A 23,232-nucleotide genomic window follows, 5' to 3' on the forward strand; every position below is an offset into this window, starting at 1 on the left:
TTTGTTTGAAATATTCCCTCCTTTCTAGAAGTCGTACCCTCTTATTCATTCTCCTTCTGGTGTCACTAAAGAAATTCATCTTGTTTCTGTTACTAATCTTTCTCTTTTTCCTACTTCCTCTGTTTCTCTGATGTCTCTATCCTGATGGCATGGATTCCTAACAGTCCCTGAAGGAGGAACATTGCAGAATTGGGAACCGAACATGAGGTTTACTGCAATCTTTCCTGTGCGCTGATGTCAGGAAATCCTACATCTTCTCAGCACTGTGAAAACTTACTGTTTCCAAGTGATAGTCTTCTAATGGCAGTTCTGATGGCTTTGCTGATGTTGGCTAAGTACCTGCCTGTTATGTAATTTACATTTGGACATAGTGGAATAATTTCCCTGTATTGTATCACAAGATTTTTAAAGTTCTTAAAATGAGAACAACCGGATATTGGTCAGTTGTCTGACTTCCATATCTCTGGTTATTTCATACATAGACAAGATGTTATCCAGTATAAGGTTGACTGTATTTACTACTGTGGATGTCACTGGCTCTGGAAAAAGGAACTTTGAATAATCTTCATTCAAGATCAACATATAGTCAGGATCAGAGAAGTAAATGTTGACTTCTGTTTTAATTTCTCCAACTCTTTTGTGTTTCTAATACCATGATGGGACTGGACCCCATTCCTAAGTCAGGGCATGATACCATGATGGGACTGAATCCCATTCCTAAGTCAGGGTGTGATACCATGATGGGACTGGACCCCATTCCTAAGTCAGGGTATGATAGCATGATGGGACTGTACCCCATTCCTAAGTCAGGGTATGATACCATGATGGGACTGGATCCCATTCCTAAGTCAGGGTATGATACCATGATGGGACTGGACCCCATTCCTAAGTCAGGGTATGATACCATGATGGGACTGGACCCCATTCCTAAGTCAGGGTGTGATTAAAGTTCATAAAAATGGTACTGTTTCAATCTATGATGTTAGCCAAAAGTGTTTTCTGGAGGACCTGCAATGTGCCCAAAATTGACTCCTGCAATTCATATGGAGTTACATATATTGTTAACATAGCTAAATGTGACTGCTAATTATTTTTTATGAAACCCATTGCTACTACTATTATTGGAAATGTCTGGGTATCCTTCCACATTGCTCTCATTTCTGCCTGCAAATCTTGATATTTTATGACTTTGTGTCTTTCTGTATGCAATACACTGTAGTCACTGGGTTTATTGATTTCAGTGATCAATGCTACTTTTATCTTTTTATCATGGACAGCTTTATCTGGTTTTCTCACATTTCTTTTTTTTAATTGTTGGTAATGGGTAATCCCATGTAATGCACATTTCATCATTCTCTATAACGTGATTCATATTTAAAATTCTTTTCAACTACTTCTATATTGTAGTGTTTGCACACTCCCCAGGGCAACAATTTTGCCACAGTGTTGTGCCTTTCAATGTACAGGCCCTCTGCCATGAAGATATCACAACCAGCAGCAAGATGTGCGATGTTTCTAATTATTTTTTGCTAAACCTATATTCATCTGTTTCTAATTCTTTTTTGCTAAACCTATATTCATCTGTTTCTAATTTTTTTTGCTAAACCTATATTCATCTGTTTCTAATTCTTTTTGCTAAACCTATATTCATCTGTTTCTAATTCTTTTTTGCTAAACCTATATTCATCTGTTTCTAATTCTTTTTTGCTAAACCTATATTCATCTGTTTCTAATTCTTTTTTGCTAAACCTATATTCCTCTGTTTCTAATTCTTTTATGCTAAACCTATATTCATCTGTTTCTAATTCTTTTTGGCTAAACCTATATTCATCTGTATCTAATTCTTTTTGGCTAAACCTATATTCATCTGTTTCCAATTCTTTTTGGCTAAACCTATATTCATCTGTTTCTAATTCTTTTTGGCTAAACCTATATTCATCTGTTTCTAATTCTTTTTGGCTAAACCTATATTCATCTGTTTCTAATTCTTTTTGGCTAAACCTATATTCATCTGTTTCTAATTCTTTTTGGCTAAACCTATATTCATCTGTTTCTAATTCTTTTTGGCTAAACCTATATTCACCTGTTTCTAATTCTTTTTGGCTAAACCTATATTCATCTGTTTCTAATTCTTTTTTGCTAAACCTATATTCATCTGTTTCTAATTCTTTTTTGCTAAACCTATATTCATCTGTTTCTAATTCTTTTTTGCTAAACCTATATTCATCTGTTTCTAATTCTTTTTTGCTAAACCTATATTCATCTGTTTCTAATTCTTTTTTGCTAAACCTATATTCATCTGTTTCTAATTCTTTTTTGCTAAACCTATATTCATCTGTTTCTAATTCTTTTTTTGCTAAACCCATATTCATCTGTTTCTAATTCTTTTTTGCTAAACCTATATTCATCTGTTTCTAATTCTTTTTTGCTAAACCTATATTCATCTGTTTCTAATTCTTTTTTGCTAAACCTATATTCATCTGTTTCTAATTCTTTTTTTGCTAAACCTATATTCATCTGTCTCTAATTATTTTTTTGCTAAACCTATATTCATCTGTTTCTAATTCTTTTTTGCTAAACCTATATTCCTCTGTTTCTCCTACATATTCAATGAACTTTGTAAACCAACATGCATATCGTCCACTATCTTGTGCTGCCATTATTAACCTTTCATCCTTTGGTTTCAGCTCACCTCTCCTTAACCATTCATGCAATAAATCCTGATCAACATGGGGCTGTTTCAGGAGATCTCTATATTGTCACTATATTTATGGCTTTTCCATTTGTCTTTCCTTTTCATCTGATCCTTCTACTTATATTCCTTCTTTTGTTTTTGGTACATTCAGTTGCTGCCTGATTATTGTCTACTTCTGGTTTGATTTCCATTCCCACTTGCCACCTTAATGCTTCTACTAAACAAAGCAGAGACGTAATTTTAGACTTCCTTTCCTCATGTTGTAAAACTTTCACTATGTTTGGATCTGACAAGGTCAGCAGACATGTATGCAGTCCCATGATCACAGATCTATACATGTAATAAATTTTGAGGAGGCCCATACCTCCTTCAGAGCAGGGAATATATAATCTTGGTATACACTGAATTTTATATATCATTTGATAAGCCTGAAGCATTTTTCTTGTTTTTCTGTCCTACTGATCCAATACCTTTTGGGGCCAGTCAGCCACACCAAAACTGTAATTTAAAACAGGAAGAGCAAATTGGTTTCTAGCATGGGCTTTAGTCCTAGATGTCAAGGCTGTTTTCAATAGTCTTCTGAAGTACTCCTGAGTTTTTATTCACATTTGTTCACGCTTTATTGCCAACCCTTCGCCAGTTCCCAAATATTTATATACATATAACCCTGCATCCATTAATTAGTACTTATGAAAAAGTGGTTAAGGAGGAAATGTATGGTTTATGGATGGAGGTGAAGAGGTTTTATTTCAATCTGAGCCCAAAGGAAATGACCTTATTAAAGGAATTAAAGGTTGATAAGACCCTCAGGATCATGGCCCCAGACAAAGGGGGTGGTATAGTCCTTTATAACACTGAGGATTATATCAACACTATGCAGGGGGTGTTGTTTGATGAAAACAACTACCTGCAAGTTTCAAAAAATCAAATTAACATAGCTTACCAATGAATAGATGGGTATTTGGAAGAATATCTATTAGAACAAAGAATTACATTTGAAACTTATAACTTTTTGGTTAATACACACCCTAGGGTCCCTGTCTTCTTCGGGATACCAAAAATCCATAAAAATATTGAGTCCAGGTACCTTCAGTAACCTTAAAAAATAGAATTGGTAGTGTTATATATTTTAGGAAGGGGAACTGTTATACCAACAAGATAGTTTATATTGCATTATGTAACACCTGTGATGGATTTTATATTGGGAAAACAGAGAGAGCCCTGAAGTGCAGAATATATGAACATTTATATGAAATGAAACATCAGAAGGAAACTAATGCCCTCTACAGGCACAGTCAGGTTTGCAGTCAACACACTGGTTTTAAATTTGCCATTGTGGATACAGTGAACCTGGATGTGAGGGGGGGAGATTGGAAAAAACATTTATATAAAAGGGAATTAATGTGGCAGCTTAGGCTGGCCGCATATTTTCATCCTGGATTAAATGATCATATATCTATATTTTCAGTGTTAAAAGAAAGGGATAATCAAATCAGACAATAAACATTCCATTTTACATAGGTTGAGTTTATCAACTGAGTAACATATAAATTATTTTAAATTATCTTATGTTATTTTCAAGTTGAATGTATCTTTTGTAAAACTTTCTTAGGAAAAATCTGTGTGTTCAAACATGAAGTATGTGATAATACATGTGTATTTAATATCAAAATTGTATGAACACTATGAGAATTAGTTCACAAACAAATTCTTGGTATGTGGTGCTTTAAATGTTCAAACATTGATTAATTAGTGCATTAATTGATGTGCAGGGATTTTCGGGAGACTATTTAAATGTGGATGGTAACTGTGAGCAGTTGTTCTGATGAAGTCATTTTAATATGTTTGATTTTGGATGATTTTATATATATTTTTTATATTAAAATACAGTATCTATGGTTCCTTGGTGCCTTTCTTTTTGGTTTATAGTTTAACTTGCACCAATTCACCTTATTTTTGGTATTTTCTGCCTGTGCTGGTATCTTTAATTTATTATTTGCAATAGTATATTATCGATCTAGGTGTATTCTGACACTGTGAATTGCTTTTATCACATCTATATTTCTAAGTATTTTTGTTACTCTATTTCCGCTTCTATATTCTTCAGTGAAGCTTTTCTCTGTTCAATGCTTCCGCGATGGCATTTTATGTATTCCTTTCCTTTCCCTTATTACTCTATATTTTTGTTAAGACTTCATCTGTTATTAGTTTAGGTACACAGTAATATATCCTATTTACTTCTGTTACATCACATGCATTTCTGTTAACAGTCTTGCTGACTGTGTTCATCTGTTTTAACAGACTTATCATTTTGGGTCTTGTTTACTTTCTGTAATCTATTTCTTTCTTCGATCTTAATATGTCTGTCCATCTCTGTTAAATCAAGCAACTCTTTCCTTAGTTAATTTTCCCCAAAACTGAGAGTACATTCTTTGGTCTCTGTTTCCCATGGGCATTCTACAGAAAATTCCAGAATATCTGCCTGTGACATATCCTCTTCAGCAGTATCCTACGTCATCCATTACTTCTTCATATGGGAATTCATTGGCTTGTCACCCCACAATATTGCCTGTGTCAGAGTTGCCACTATTACCTGCTCCTTACCTTGCTGTGCAACTCCAACTGAACCTTTGTACTGGTTTTTCATTGGAGGCTCCAGAGCAAGTGATCAGATGCTTCACATTTCACTTGTTACTTCTTAATTTGGGAACTTGTTGTTCCATCATGCTGTGATATACCTGAGCTGTAGTTTCTACACTAAATCTTTCACTTCACAGGTAATCCATAATTTCAGTTTCTATTTCTTTAAATTCTCCATTACGAATCCTCTTCTCTTCTTTCTCCCTTTGTTTTCTTATTTTTTGTATTGTGAAATTTTCCAAATCCATTTGTCTTTGCCTGTATTTCTCTTCATATGTTTTTGATGCTGCTTTTTTTTATTGATTAGTTTTGCTTTCTCCTTTGCATAAATATTATACCATATCAAATGTTTTTCTTTCCCATGTCTTGTTTTTTTCTTTGGATGTCTCCCACTCCATCTCCTTAAGTTTTCCATCATGCTGTGACATGGGTTGTGTTAGACTTTATATACTAAATCCTTCACTTTGCAGCTACTCCATAACTTTTGTTTCTATGTTTTTTAAATTCTACCTTACCAATCTTATGTTCAACATTTTTACTTTGTGCTCTAATTTTTTTGCATTGTGAAATTTTACATATCTGGCTGCCTTTGCATATATTTCTCTTCAAATATTTTTGGAGCTGCTTTTTTACATTGATTCATTTGGTTTTCTTCTTTGCATACATATTACACCATATCAGATCACTTTTTCATTCCCATGTCCATATTTATTTTTTATACCTATCAAAGATTTCTGGATTCTATTCTTTATATTTTCACACTTCCTGTGTCACTTCTTTTTCCAGGCAGCCCAAAGTTTCTTTGTCCATGTAATGCTTTTCATGGATTTGTTGTACAAATGAACCTAAATTTTTATTTGAAGCTTTTGATAGTTTTTCTTGTGCAAATATTTTTCTTTCCTCTAATTTCTCTCTTAATCATTTTGAATATGTTCTATTTGAACATTCCGGGCTTCTTGCATAATAATAGCAATACATCATGTCTTCATTATTCTCAATAGTCGACTCTATCATCTTTAGGGCTCTTTTTTGGCCCAACAGCTTTGGTGATTTTTGTAGACTACTACTTCCTTCTACGGTGGGGGGGGGGGGTATCCTACCTCTAAGCTTGTCTTAAAGTTTCCATGTTGTGAGGATTCTACAATGCCTTTTTTCTGTTCTGGCACCAGTGCACACACTAGGATTGGGCACTTTTTTATCCTGGTACTTGTGTATCCAACTGTCTTTTTTATTTTTTAACCTCCCTCTCTCCAGGATATATGCTGTATAAAATACAATCTATATATTATTGTCATCTTGGTGAGATTTTGTGAAAATGGGGTCCACCACATGAAGGTATCCACCAAGACTTGAGGATGAATTCAGTTCTACTCTCCTTTTCTTGCTGATTTCAACATCTCTGCATTCGGACCCCAAACTTCCCTCTGTGGACAATTTTATGATAACTGATATACCAGTGAGGATGTCAGTTTGTCAGGACTAGATTATCACGTTATGAAATCTCTAAGAAACAGCTGTCATATAATCCATCTCAGGGAACCATATTTCTCTATTTTAATGGCTTTGGCCCTGATTATGTGAAGACCCGCTTCATGAGACATTTCTGCTTCCATTCATTGAGGCTAGCTTAGAATGATTAGTCTAAACCCTTTGCAAGTATGTACCGCTCTCTACACTGTCAGTTAACTGATAGCTTTTGACTTTCTTTAAAATATCATCCTATGGACCATTCTTGGTTATTCTGTACTATCCACCTGTCCTGCTTAGTAGCTTAGCTATTGTTCAGAAGCATTTTTGTAGACTTCTAAAAAGTAAACCACAGTGTGTACCCAATTTAAAATAACTTTTCACAACAGTAATCAGAAGGATGCAATTTTCTATACAGTATTATACCAGAAGTCCTTGTAACATTATTTCTGATTCGTACTGCATTCAGTCCATGTCCTTGTTTTCACTTCTTTCATTGCAATATGATTTCTTCTGAAACACTTTCCTGTTAGAGTCTTTCTGTACTGATATTTTGTATCTCATTAGCAGTTTTTGCTTTCCAACCTTCACTCTTCTTAGCCCCCTTTGTCTCTCTCTTTTACTTATATATAGATAAGGTCTATATCATATCAATGAAGATGCACATTATCAAACGGCATTTCATCAGAAATGCCATTCATCGAACCACCCCAGCCCAAATGTGGGGAGTACCCCCACTAATTATATACACCAACTCTAAGATCACACTACAGTGGGGAGAGGGCAAATTTCCTGATCCACACTGTAATCCGATCTCAGTCAGAAAGGTTTGATGAATGGCATCTTTGATAAAAAGCTGTTTGAAATGCTGTTCGATGATGTAACTCTTCGATGAAATAATTGGGACCCCATATAGATATTATATGTAGGCATATATATATATATATATATATATATATATATATATATATATATATAGAGAGAGAGAGAGAGAGAGAAGGAGGGAGACCTTTTATACTCCACCAGGTTTTCCAGTGTTATGTCTGTCTCAGCTAATGACTTTCTCTTTACTTTTCTTGACGGGCAGTTTGTTCCAATTTATATTTTAATTTCAGGATTTAATTCACTGAAATGACACTTTTCACAGACATTTTAGTCTTGTGTAGTATAGATTTATGACTCTCATCTGCTCTAAAACTAGATTTCTGAAAGTGTATGCAATGAACTGTGTATTTTCTTGAAGTACAGTTAATTTTTACCTTCTTGTACACTACATAATGTGCAGCTGCTGCATGACAGTGAGATACCTTACATTCTATCTCATGTGCCTTGTTTTATAGTAATGCCGTTTTACATAGTTTAATTTGTAATAGTTACTGCAGTGAGGTAATTCTCAGCCTTGTCAAGCACATCTGGCAGTGTGTATGCCTACAGGTCTGTGTCAAATTATGTTGGGCTACAGAGGTGAAGCGCTAGTCCTACTACTTATTTGATTTAGTTTAGTTTGCTCCTAAGCAATTATATTCTCTTTTTGCCCCTGACTTTACTTGTTTGCAGTCACTCTTAAGCACTTACACAATTTATTACTGAATAGTGATGTTTCTTTTCTAGATGTCCATTTAGTCTTCCTCGCTTGAAGTTTCTCTTGTTGTTCTTGACTGACATTATAATGAATACAATTTCAGACAGGCTAACAGAAAAATAAAAACATTCCAATTACTCTCAATAATTTTCTGTACTTTACCATTCTGGTTTTGTTTTCTGCTGCCATTCTATTATTTTCTCACCGTTGAAGATTTCATATTGATGAGAAGCACAGTTATTGTTTCAATGACCTGACACAGGCTGCATAAAGAATGCCCATAAGTACAATAAGGCCACTGCCTGATACACCGGCTACTATAAAACTATAAGTGAATGAAGACTGACACACAGCTTGTTAAAAGAGCACATATTAATGCATATATGTTAATACAGACAATTTAGTGGTCACTAAGCACATTTTTTGCTGTTTTCCTACCACTGATACCACTGATTTCAGGCCCCTCACTGTCAGGTTATAATATTCTTACCTTTGGTGGTCCTCACACTTATTAGGATTTTTTCCCAGGTGTAACCAAATTCAGGAGGGTCTTCCTGAAGGAGTCATGAACGTTCTCTGGGTGTGGGAGTCGTCATATTGCAATGAGTGGGAAGGTCCAGAAAGAGGTCTGTCATACTGTGGCTGTTACTGCATCATTTCTACTTTAAGGCCCTATACACTCTGTGTACATGCCTGGCAGACTTTTCTCTAGGTGGTACTGTAATGTGTGTAGCACAGATAATTCACTCACTGTACACAGGTGATATAAACTTGCAAATATCCTAGCCTTCTTAATGGGTAGGCATCCAGTGTAGACTTCCTTGGTCTTCACCATAGAAATTGCTACACATTGTGTGTCCATACTTACTCCTCTGGGTCCAATGAGCAGATTCTGTCACTTAATTTCACTCCCAACCTAGCTGGACCCTCAAGTGTTTCCATAAAAGATCAAACCCAGTAACCTGGATCAAAGTCAGGGTTTTATTGTTCTAGCTATAGAGCTGGCCAGACAGCATGTTTCTCTTTCAGTTACTTCTCTTTAAATGACACATGTGGAGCTGTTTAAAGACTGAAAATACTCTGGTTTTCCAATCTTTTTAAACAACTTTATTTATTTCCAGCATTATTAATTTGAGACATGAATTCATATATATTAATAGCAATGGAAAAATATCACAATAAACGTTACCAGTATGATGTACATTGTATATCTCTGTGTGTGTGATATATATATATATATATATATATATATATATATATACATACATATATATATATATATATATATATATATATATGGGTCTACTTCATTTCACTGAAAGCTCATTTCACTGAAACTCAGTTGCCTGAGCACAATTCACTGAAAGCAATTCCGTGAAAGCTCATTTCACTGAAAACTCATTTGACTGGAACTCATTTTGTTGAAAGTTATATATGTCCTTTTACCCACTGTAGTGCGATCCTGGAGTTAGTATATAAAGTAAGGAGGTGTGGGGGGCACATACCTCCACATTGGGGGGTTGTAGGGAGGTGTAGCCCCCACATAGTTTGGTTATATATTGTCTTATGGAAAGAGTTATTCATTGGACTTGTAAGTATCCATATCTATGATTTTAAACATTTAAAATAGGTGGGGGGGGGAGCTAAGCCCAATACACTCCCCAATGTGGGGTCTGTGGCCCCCACACCCCCACCATTATTTTATATACTAACTTCAGGATTGCACTAAGGTGGGGAAAAGGACATATATAACTTTCAACGAAAAGAGTTTCAGTCTAATGTGTTTTCAGTGAAATGAGATTTCAGTGAAATGAAGTATACCCACACACACACACACACACACACACACACATATATATATTTACATATATATACATATACATATATTTACATAAATAGATTATATAAGGGTGTGCTCATACATTGACCTGTAAAACATTGATCACAAAGTTTGACAAACTGAGCATTGACATGTTACCATGCATGTACTGAGAAAGAATCTTGGATCTTGCAATTTTTAGACAAACAAAAAAAATAACATAATTTTTTTGCAGGGGGCAGCCCCCCCCCCCCCCCAGCCGTCACATCCCCTTTTAATGATGTATACCAATGCCAAGATCACACAATCCTGGGGAAAGGGAATATTCCCCTACTCAGTGATTGTAATCTCATAACTTGTCACCCATATGTGGTTAATTAAACAGATATTGGCAAACCTGCATTAAGACTAAATTCATATATTATTTAGATTTTCTGTCTTAATTTCATCCTTTGCTCTTTTGCATTAGAGCCTACAGATTTACTTTACAGTTTCTACTAGCTTACTTATTTTAATCATTTGTTTGAGCACTGAGCTGTATATATTGTTCCCAAATACACTATTTATTTTTGTAGAAAGTACCTCCTCTATATTTTAATTATCCCAACAATTCTAAAACAGGACACCAACTTAATAGTATGATGTCTTGGCTTAATATAACATATTCCATGAACAACTGTGTCAGGACATTCTGTAGGGAGTCCCTAAACTCAGTTATCTCCCCACAATCCCAAAAAATGTATTCTCAGTTTCCTCTCTCATTCCCTTCTTACAGTCAGCATTTACTCTCCCCTTGAAGAATAATTCATTGAAGTCTCCTTGGAGTGTAAACATGCATATGTAAATATTTTCATGCAAATATCGTGAATCTTCTGGACTTTTATAGTATGACTAGAGGCCTTATAGATTTCCCCACATTGTGTTTTTGTCATTTGTTAATGCTAATCTTCCGTCACGGTCTTTTCTACTCTTCTGATTGATCCTTATAGTTATCTTGTGTTATCTTATAAACCTAATTATCACTTTCTTACCTATTATTTATAATTTCATATTATTTATAATTACCTATTATTTATAATTACATATTATTTATAGTTACCTATTATTTATAATTACATATTATTTATACTTACTAGTATCTTCTGTTCTTGGTTCCATTAAAACTCTTCCAGATTTGGTCTTTCATGTAACACCTCCCCCACCTATTCCACCAACAGTTTTTGATACATAAGGTAATCTCTGAGCTGCAAATCAAATAATCTCTCGGTTTCTTCCCATTCTTTCATTTTTCCCTTCCAATTTATGAGCTTCCAGTAACATGGTTTCTTTGTTAGTTTCCTTCATTTACATCTAGTGATCTCTTGCCTATGTTCCGCACCCTTAATTGTATGTATTTCTATTGACAACGTGCCCTTTCTCCACTACCTCTCTGGTTTAGCGTTAATAATGTTGTTTGCCACTTTATACACTCTGTATAATTATTTATATTCTCCCTAAAGACTTACCTATAAAACCGTAACCTGTCTACATCCTCTGTATTTTCCCCTTATTCCATCATCATCTATTTTTCCACTTTGATGTATATCCCTGTTTGTGCTATGTATAAAAGTCTCGACTGTATGGCCTTAAACCTTTACGTCACATAGCCATAAGCCCTCTGCTCAATAGGAAGAATGAATTTATCCCACTTTGCTCTTGCCCTCTTCTCTTGCAAATATATTCCTTCAGCTATTTGCTGTAATCTACAATATTTCTTCTGGGTGATAACAGTATGCCTGGCATGTACAGGATCAGAGGAACTAAAAACATTTTTACTGCTTGTATTTTATTGTTCACTATTTTCCCATCTCTTATTCTTAATAAGCTTCCATTTGTTTTTTCCTACATATCTTTAGATGCCACAGATGAATCCTTTTCAGTCCATACACTTAAGTACTTCATCTTTTCATATCCCCATAAATATGGGTATTGTTAAAATAATTTAAGTCTTGGCACATAATTTACTGCTATAGCCTGTGTTTTCCCTTCATTTATTTTATATCCTGAAAATATCTGAAACCATCTTAAAATATCCCAAAGATACTGCGGTGGTGGTGCTGCGATAGCGTTGTTGCCTCACAGTAAGCCGTTGTCCTGTTTGATTCTCAGCTAAAGTGTCTTCTGTGTGGAGACATGCGTGAATGGGTGTACCTTCGTTGAAGGTTGTACGTTAGGGCTGGCAACTCAGTACGTAAAAATCTACTGCCAATCATTAGCGGACTGTAGTTCCGCTGTGGCGACCCATAACCGGGAAAAGCCAAAAGATACAACCCTAATGTCGTATTTAGGATTTGTCGCGTACAGAATAATATAATCCACAAACACAGGTAATTTTTTATTGACTACCACATCAATTATATCCCCAAATTTGTGAATCCATTATCATTTTAGCTGAAGGATACAAGTATATAGCAAATGAGAGAAGCAAAAGAAGACATCACTGCCTGATCCCTCTATTTAACTCAGTTTGTCTAAAAGGACTCCTAACTTTAATTTTGCCTCTGATCCTTCATACAGGCATCTGATTAACTCTGTTATACTATTTGGGAATACAAATGCTAACACTAAAGATTTCCAACCAATCTGTAGTGAACACTTTCCCCGCATGGATTTTTTAAAATATTCAGTTAACATCTGAATCATAATTGTTTCATTAATGTTATCAAATGTTTGTTGCCCTTCCACAAAACCATGCTGATTCATATCTATTAGCTTTGGTAATATGTTTGTCATTCTCTTGGCTAAAATAGGCATAATCCGTTTGTAATTGTGATTTAAAATTGATAAAAATTTATATGATGCTGGGTCTGCAGGTTCCCCAGTTTTCTGACCTTGAGTGTTTTACCACTTGGGTAGCATGAACTATGCATGCAGCTATGGATGTGAATTTGCTACACCCTGAATGTGGGCCTGTCATATTACTTAAGTGCTTTCCAGTTTGACAACTGAGGTCAAGGGCAGTAGAAAACATGTGATGATTTGCTGCCTGAGAGTAAAGCACTGCTGCCGAGGATGAGTCAGTAGATTCTTTGTTCCTTCACTAACTTTCCAAAGACTAGAGAACCTATACAGAAACCTAGCAGATATGGGATGCTTTGAAAAAACACATTTCAGTAAATGGCTTCTCAAGCTTTCAAATTAATTTTGTGTTCTTTGCTCCACCAATTTTTTCCAGAATTTTGGCTAGGCTTGGTAGTGAACATGTGGGTCTGTACTATGATGTGTAGGATGCCTTGGGGACATTTGGAAGTGGGATATGCACTGTTTCCATAATTTTGTAATTGTTCCTTGTATTAGTGATAAACTATCAGTATGTGTCAAGGCAGTAGTAAAGAGCACTGAGCAGCATTTCAGAAACCAAGGTTCTCTCCTATCCATATTAAGGTTATCTTTATTATTCACCTTCTTATATAGGTCATATGCTTGTTTCCAGTGAACATTAGTGTGGGGGGAGTTGTCACAAGAGTGCTGAATTACTGCCTAGATGTTGCTTTTAAGGCAAAAGGGTAACTTTAAGGACTAGGTGTGCTAGCTTGCACTGCACTTGCATTGTTTTTAGTGCTGTTTTAGCTGCTTTACTGTAAAAAAAATCTAAAATTGTTTCCTGCCTTTTCTGTCACTTGTCTACTCCAGATACAGATTTGCTGTATCCAGGACTGTTTGTAAGCTTCTGTGCCCCCCCCCCCAAGTATTTCTGTGTTGGAAGGAAGCCTTCCAGCTTATCAGTGGGAGTGGTAAGCACTAGGTAGGCTATCTACCACAAGAGGAGTGGTTTCTGGCCCAGAAGTTGTAGTTTATTGGCCATTTGGGCAGTTTTTCCATCTCTTTCAACTTTCTGGTTTAAAAGCCCATGTTTGCACTTTTCATGACTTTCCTATAACTAGTCTAGTCCAGATACAGATTTGCTGTATCCAGGACTGTATGTAAGCTTCCAAGCCGCCCAAGCCTTCCTGTGTTAGAGGGAAGCCTTTTAGCTTATCAGTGGGAGTGGTAAGCACTAGGTAGCCTATCTACCAGAAGAGCAGTGGTTTCTGGCCCAGAAATTGTAGTTTATTGGCCGATTGAGCAGTTTTTCCATCTCTTTCAACTTTCTGGTTTAAAAGTCTGCATTTGTGCTTGTTCTCTGCCTTTCTTGTAACTAGTCTAGTCTAGATACAGATTTGCTGTATCCAGGACTGTTTGTAAGCTATTGAGCAGTGCCAAAGTCTGCTCTTCAATTTTTCCCTTATATCTGTTAGTTCTCTCCTCTCCTGCACTTTTACTAGCTTATTAGTCTAGCACTTTACCAGACTTTTTGTAGCAATTATTGTAGTACACAAAAGTGCTACCAGTACTAAACATTCTACAAGGAAACAGCTCCAGTACTTATTATTAATGTCCACCCCTCCAGGGATGTCTAAAGGTCAGTTCCCTGTGCTTTCTCCTATTAACCTGGTGAATTTGGGCATCTGAGGCAATGTAGCAACTGCCTCATGTACACTGACATCCCTCTCCTGTTACCTCTCAACACTCAGACCTGTGAGAGATGCACTTATATATCCAAATTAGAAGCCACACACTCTCCAGAAAGACTGGAATAGCTGGTCAAGAGGAGAAGGTCAACACTTGCACCACACCAAATGAAACACATAGCCCTCCAGAACACACACGAGCACTGCCTTCACATAAAAACACAAACCACTCACCCACCTGTGCAAAGGCTCTCAATAAAAATCTACCCAAACAGCAGAGACCTCCAAGGCAGAAATGCACTTAACCACTACAACACAACACAAATCATGAGACACATAACTCTCCTAAACAGTGTGCCACTCAACCAAAACACCATAGGCAAAACAGCATGCCCAGTGCACTAGTCATAGGTGACTTGATAGTAAGGCACACTGATGTCCCACTCACTAGGTTCAATAAGGAGAAAGTAACAGCTGCCTGTCAGCTGCCAAGGTCCACCACATAATGCACGCACTCAGGTCCCTCAACAACAGGTACAAATATGACTCTGTCATTGTACATATAGGTGTGAATGACCTGAGACGTACCTTCCTGGACTACATGAAAAGAGACATGGAGGAGCTCTTGGATTATGTAGCCCAGGTGGGTATGACCCTAGCCCTGAGCAGCATCCTACCATCACCCAGAATGATACCACAGTACAAGCAGAAAATGACTGATTTCAACAATTGGCTAAGTTTCTGGTGTCATTCAAAGGGGATCCAGTGTCTGTCTGCCTGGGATGACATGACTGACAGATCTCGATGCTTTGCCAGAGATGTTCTGCATCTGTCACCCCTAGGCTTCCGGACACTGGCCAAGGCTCTTGCAACCCCATAGTGCCTTTTTTAGGCAGTGTTCCAAAGACCAAATTACCACCATAACAGCTACAAACAAATGCAATCTGAGGGTCATGCTGCTCAATGCTAGAAGTCTAAATCTCAAAATGCACTTCCTCGAAGCACTCCTTAAAATGGAGAACATCGACATTTGTGCCATAACAGAGACCTGGATCAAGGCAGCAGAAAGCGCCCCTGCACTACCAGGCTATAACTCATTCCACACCTTTCGGCCCGAGAACTTGGACCGAAGCTCCAAAGGCGGTGGTGTTTCCATATTCATAAAGGATGCGCACACCTCCAGACTGGTAGCCCAATGTAACGCATCTGAGATACTTCAAGTACAGCTAACATTGGGCAAGACAGCGATTCAGGTCATAGCCTGCTATAGGTCCCCAACCATGTCCCAAGACTCACACTCCATATTCCTAAGCACTCTGGAGAATATTAGGGTCCAACCTAACACTCAGATACTGGGCAACTTCAACTACCTTGCATTAACTGGGAAAACTACTCATGTACCAATACACTTGCCCAACATTTCCTGGAATTCATTAATTCCAGTGTCCTGGACCAGCTCGTTCTTACCCCCACTAGAGGTAGCAACATCCTTGACCTGGTCATTACTTACATGGGTGACTGTTGCTCTACACCAATAGTCATCTCTTCACTGGTTAGATCCAACCACAAACTAATCACCTTGGAAATCCACACCCCCCCCCCGCAAAGGTAACCACCATGAAAAACTTCTCCAAAGCTAACTTTGGCCTCCTAAAAACAGAAGTGGCTAACTTCACGGCACCCATGCAAATGGAGAATAGTTGCATGACTGCTGAATCATACACCAATGCATTGCACGAACACGTACACAAATGCATGGATCTCACCATACCCAATAGAACCAAGACTCTCTCCCCCAAAAAAAGGAAACCACTCTGCTGGTCCCCTGCCATAAACAAACTCTATAACAGAAGGAGGAAACTGATACAGAATAATGTGAAGTCCCAAGACTGGAAAAGCTCATTTATCAGCCTCAACAAAAAGTTGAGATCCATCATCAAATTCTCTAAAGCTAGCTATGAAAACCAAATTGCAGCAAATAGTAAAGACAACCACAAGGCCTTCTATAGTTATGTAAAGAATCTCCATGGCAATACCCAGATTTGCTGTGAGCTTCTGCCCAATGGTACCTCCTATACTAAGCCAACAGATATTACCAATATACTGGTCGACAGATTCAGTGCCAACTTTACCCCCCAAAGGACCATTCACAATACCAGTAGATTTCCAGGCACCCAGTATTACTGCTGCACAGGTTAAAACAGCACTGTCCAAGGCCAAGAATACAGCTTCTATGGGACCTGACAATATCCCTGGCTGTGTTCTACATGAACTACAGAGTGAACTGATACCTCACCTCTGTGCCCTGTTCAATCACAGCCTCACCTCAGGCTTTGTCCCTACTAAATGGTGCACTGCTACAGCCATCGCTCTTCACAAAGGAGGAGCGGTTACAGGCCCTGGGAAATATCGCCCCATTAACCTGACATGTCTGATATGCAAAGCTATGGAATGTATCACCATGGACCTAATAAACAAGGATATAGGGAATCTCCAAACTCTGGATCCCACACAGTTTGGTTTTGTGAAGGGTAGATCATGCCTGCTCAACTTGGTCAACTTCTTTGAGTCAGTCACAAGAGCTATGGATGAAGACAAGGTGTTTCATACAGCCTACCTTAATCTGGCCAAGGCCTTTGATACCATTCCCCAATCAGGAATCATAGAAAAACTCACTAAGCTAGGTATCAACCCCTATATCACTAGGTGGGTTGCAAACTGGCTCACAGGTAGAACCCACAGTGTGAAAGTAGCTGACTCTAGTCAGACTGCCGACCATTCATGAGTGGAGTCCCACAGCATTCAGTCCTGGGTCCTCTCCTGTTTGGTATCTACTTCTCTGAAATCCAGGCCACCACGAAGGGACTCTGGCTGACAAATTTCAAAGATGATTGCAAGTTGGGAGCTATTATTAACTCCCCAAGTGATGCTTACATCCTACAGAAAGGCCTTACTGAGACCAACGACTGGTGTCAAAACCATGACCTTAAGCTCAATGCCAGATATGTGTCATCATCCCTTTGGGAAAAAAACAGTTCCCTTGAATTATCACATTGGTGGTAGTCCACTGAATACAGAAGGCATTATAAGAGATCTGGGAACACAGGTTGACAGCAACTTCTCTTTTAACCACCACATTGCCACTATGGTCAGAAAGTCCTTCTATGTGGCACATCTCATTACTAAGGGTTTTGCATCCAGGAAGAAAGAGATCATTGTCTCCCTCTACTCTTCCCGTATTAGGCCAGGATGGGGGATAAGAGGTGTTAATTGTTGAATCTAAGAAGGGTGGGACAAAAAAAAGTAGAGCAAGAGTCGGAGTAAATGAGAAAAATGAAGATGGTTGTAGTCGGAGAAGCTCAATATGATGAAGAGAAGAGAGAAGTAAAGGAGTGTGAGAAATGTGGATAAAAGAGGTGAGTCATGTGGGATGAGAGATGATTCACATGTGCTTTATTTATTGGTTTCCATGCATTCCTTACTTTGCTGGCAACATCTGTAAAATTATGCTCAAGAAGTCCGCAAAGTTTGTGTTAAGTTTGTTAAATGTTTTGTTCAAGGAGAGGCTCCCATGACACTTGATAACATTGCCCAATTACCCTGGTGCATCAGTCCAGATTCTAGTCTGGTTAAGTGGTATGCAGCTGCGATTCTGTATTACAAAGTTACTTGTTCTCAACAGACATAAAAATGCAAAGATGTTAAGCCTGTATATTGGATGCTAAAATTATCTTTAAAGATGCCCCATCAGCCACCGCTGGAGGTCACGGACAGTATTGCTCAGATACAAATTTTCAACACACTGTTTTGCCAAGGTTAAAAGAAGGTTAAAAAAAAATGTTATCAGGTTTTACTTCTGCTATCAGAGCAGTTTGGATAGTCACATGACAAGACCCCTCTGTGACATAATCACAGGCACTGGCAGGCATATGCAGTGGATTAACTGTTTACAGTTTCTTTGTAGCAAAGGTGCCAAGAACTCACAGCACTGTGAATCGCCTTGCTAATATCAAAATTCTGCCAGTAAAGTCATAGACACAAATGCCACACTCTGACAGCTTTTTCATACCTGTCAAATGTTATGGTTTGACAGGAATGGTTGATCCCTGTCAAAAGAGCTGTGAAATGTCATAAATTGACAGCTATTTTGACAGATGTTAAAAGAACAATCAAAGCACAAAACTATAAACTGTCAGTTTCAGTATTACAAAGCAACATGCAAATAAAACATGTTTTTCTCCCTTTAGTGTCTTTTCTCCAGTGCAAGATTTCACATTTCCACCATGACACTCTCCATGTCACATCTCTAGTTAGAGGAGAAATGTTTAGCTATAGTACTTATTACCACAGAAATCTGCTAGACTGCCTGCATCTCTTTAATCTCATAAAACAGAAAATAGGATGCCGGGAGAGCAGACAGAAAAGTATTATAATGCCAAATGTTGTTTTTCAGAATTATTTGTCCCTTGACATAAAGTGCAAAATAAAATGCCACAACTCCATCTGGGTATGCAGGCAGAGAAGTAAACACACACACATAGACAGCCCATAAATGTCATAAGTAGAGAGACAATCATGCATCCATAAACTCTCTCACCTGCCCCCACACAAACACAGCCACCCATACATTCAGGGAAACACTCTGCCAGACAAACACAATGACACAATATAGTGTTTGTTCCCCCTCTCTTAACTGTGTTTTCCAGACATAGGCTTTCAAAAAGAACTGGATCATACATTGCCTTATTGATTAGGCAGAGGTTACATCTAAATAAACTATAAGAAGCTATATATAATGACTATTCCTAAAGCCTTTCTGAATACTTTACATTTTCCAGCTGTCATATTTTTAGTAAAGAATCACTTTATCGTTTCAGTTTCTTTCAGGTGGCATGTTCAAGACATGCTTTTTATAATTAGATGGGGTACAGAATATGCTTTCTTGGTTATAGAATATATATACACTGGTCAAAGTTTAAATGTTTTCTACTAGTGTTTCTATCTCTTTAATGTTCTTATTGCCAGCAGTGTAGCTAGGGTGAGGGGCAGTTGCCCTGGGCTAAAAGTGTTGGAAGGGGGGTGTGATCAGCTGAGCCCAATCTCTAATACAAATCTAATTTTAAAAGCTGGCATTGCATTTGTGGTCAAACCTGAGTGCTGTATTGCTCCATGTTGTCTACACTATGAAAACTGTTTGCTCCTGTTTTTAAGTAAATCATTTTTTTAACTAAAACCTTAGTGCTGTAGCTGTCCATGCAAGCAGGATATAAATTGTAGCAACTGTGGGCTACATTTATAGCACATGGTTTGCTACAGTTTATTAGAATACATTTTTTAGTAAAACATGAGCACCTAGTACTCTGTACAGGCAGAGTATAAACTGTAGCAACTGTTTGCTATATTTGTAGTAAGCAGTTTGCTACAGTTTATAAGAAGAAGAAAAAATAAAATGGAGGAAGGTCAGGGAGATTGGGCATAGGAAATAGGACTTGAATGGATAGGTGGGGGGCATGCTGTGCATCTGGCCACCTGTTTGATGTGCCAGCCATTTTTTTTTTTGCTCGTCAATGGAAGATCTGGGTAGAGTTGTGTATCTGCAACAAGCCAGTTCCTACAATGTAGTGATTGGTTTAATTGTTACAATGCATTGATTGGCTTAATTGCTACAATGTAGTAAATTGGCTTAATACAAAGTGCATTTTTTTGCCCTTTAGTTGAAGAGTTGAGGGGGTGGGGCACTAGATCATGGTACCAGCCCATGGCACTGGTTGAGCCAGTTTTGCTTCTGCTTATTGCAAAGTGTCACAATGTTACATTTCTTGATATTAAAGGTAATTTGTTATACCCCAAAATGGCCTAAAAGGGGGCTGTCATGAGTATTACAATTTTGTTTTACAGTTAAAGCTTTTATCTTCCTAATGTCATTTTAGCGGGATGGAGGTAAAATCACTGTGGTGAGAAGATTATTTACTGTGGTTTTCTCTCTCATCAGCTTATAACAGTACTGCAACTGCCTACATTTGAATGTTGGCATTGATCTGCATTTTTAATTACTTTGCTTCCTTTAATTGTCATTATTGACCATCTTTGATCCAGTATTTTAAGGAATGTTTGAATGATAGGCTTGAAAATGTAGCTGAGTTAATTGTTCTTTTCGAAGTAACAACTGTAGCTCAGTGTTGAAACGTGAGAAACCTTATCCCTGTGATTAATACATGTTACTTAGGTTGAGATGGCTCATGATGTACTAACACTTTTTAACACTGTAGCTAGAATTCTAGACTTTGATGTTAATCTTTCTTCCCCAACTCACTGACTTGTTTCAACAAAACATTGACTGCAATGTAAAAATGCTGTAACAAAACACTAGAAAAAACATACACCTTTACAGAAAACACAATGTAGAAAAAATAAGAAAAGTAAGTTGGAAATATTTTCTTTCTTTGTGGCATTCAGAGTTTGATTAACTGGAAAGACAACTAATTTTTAATAATAAAAAATAAACCAAGTATATGTTGTGTTTTCTTACATATTTGCATCTGAAAACTAAGGTTGAAAGCCTTGCATTTGTTCAGACTTCAGGCTACACTATTTATCAGAGATGTGATATTGGCAATCTGTGACTGACAAGGCACATTTAAAATCCATTCTTTTCTTGATAGCTCTCTAGCTGGAATAAATGACCTAACCTAATCACTCTGATACTCTTAGTAGCCTTCATGATATAACAGATGATGAGACAAAGGCTCTTGGTGTTCAACCACATCACATTGTGTAGAAAGATGTGCATTTGACACTGAAGTGAAGCAGTGTTCTGCTGTTCTGCTTTTGACCATTGTGGTTGCACTTTTATTCTCTGATTGGCTCCTAAATCATAATTATAGCCAATGAGCAAAGAGAGTGAGAGAGAAAGGCAGCCAATCACAGAATTATTTTGACCTTAAGCAGCCAATGGGAATGCTGAGTAAAAGTCCATAGCTTTAGAGCTGCCTATAATGATAACTCCAAAGCACAAACAATGAGAGAAAATATATTTCTGTTACTTTTCCCCTTGATAAACATGGTTGTAGCAAATTGCATTTAAAGAGAGGAAGAAGAAAATAAAATAGTACCAAAGTAAATAACTGCAGCACCAGCAGTTAAAACTATCAACCTCCTAGTGTAAGAAATCTGGACAAAGCCAAAAGCCACAAAAATAGGGACAATTTTAGATATTGTTCTTATAAACTTAGAAAGTTGCTAGAATAACAGGTTTTGTGCTATCATAGTTGTTCTGAAGGATATGATGTCTGAAACTAAAATTTCTGTCATTAGTTTATTATTATTTCATTCTTCTGTGATTTGCCAGAAAACTACATATTTCATGATGAACAGATTAAATATGAGGTAAAAATTCGGGCATTTGCAAAATTCTGGGCAGTTGAGAGGTATGACAGGAGTGAGTGAGTGTGTGTGTGTGTGTGTGTGTGTGTGTGTGTGTGTGTGTGTGTGTGTGTGTGTGTGTGTGTGTGTGTGTGTATGCGGGTGCTTGTGTGTGTGTGTGTGTGTGTGTGTGTGTGTGTGTGTGTGTGTGTGTGTGTGTGTGTGTGTGTGTGTGTGTGTGTGTGATAGCTCTCAACCTCTTAGCACAAGAAGACTGGCCATAACCTTAATTAATGGGGGTGGGGGCAAAGGCCCAAAAAGGAACCAATTTTAAATTTTGTTCTTATAAATTTAGAAAGTTACTAGAATAACAGAATTTGTGTTAGCATGCATTTTCTGAAGGGTATAAAGTTTGAAACCCAGACGTATGTAATTATTTAGAGACTCAGACTTCACTGGTTTACCAGAAAACCATAAATTCTATGAGGAAAGGACCAAAAATATGCGGCAAAAATCGAGGTAAGGTCTGTATGTAAGCATCTGACAATGTCTTGACTCAAGAATCAGGGATGAAGGCAAAAAAATAAATAAATAAACTGAAGACAAATTTCCCAAATCAGACAGATTTTAAATATTGTTATATACTTTGAAATTTGATAAAATAACACTTTTTTTGCCGTAACATGCATTTTATGAAGTCTAAGACTCAAACTGTTAATGATTATTCCGAGACTCCAGTCCTCAGTATGTAAAAAGTGTCTGAAGAAGAGACAGCAATATGAGAAAAAATCAGGGACATTCAGCAAAGTCAAGGATAGCTGAGAACATTGTATGTCTGTGTGAGGAGGGGGTGATGGAGATGTAATGCTCTGGGCTGTATATGTCTGTCAGCAGTGACTTCAGTGTTGGTACAATGTATGCATTTCTTCCTTCAGTGAATCAGAATGAAACATCTGAAAAGTATTGGGTCAATTCAGTGGCACTAACTGCTGGGTACGTTTCTGTGAGTGGGCATGTGGTAGGTCACCTGTGTATCTGTGTATCTGTGCCTTTGCGTCTTCATGTGTGACTAGCTGTATCCAGCAGTTATAGCTAATTAATTAACAGAGTATCCTTGGATGTTTTATTCTGAATGAATAAAAAAAAAAACATAAATTATGCCAACAGTGATATTACT

Source organism: Protopterus annectens, chromosome 7.part0, assembly GCF_019279795.1.
Source record: "Protopterus annectens isolate FY-2018-M chromosome 7.part0, PAN1.0, whole genome shotgun sequence".
In the NCBI taxonomy this organism is placed as follows: domain Eukaryota; kingdom Metazoa; phylum Chordata; order Ceratodontiformes; family Protopteridae; genus Protopterus; species Protopterus annectens.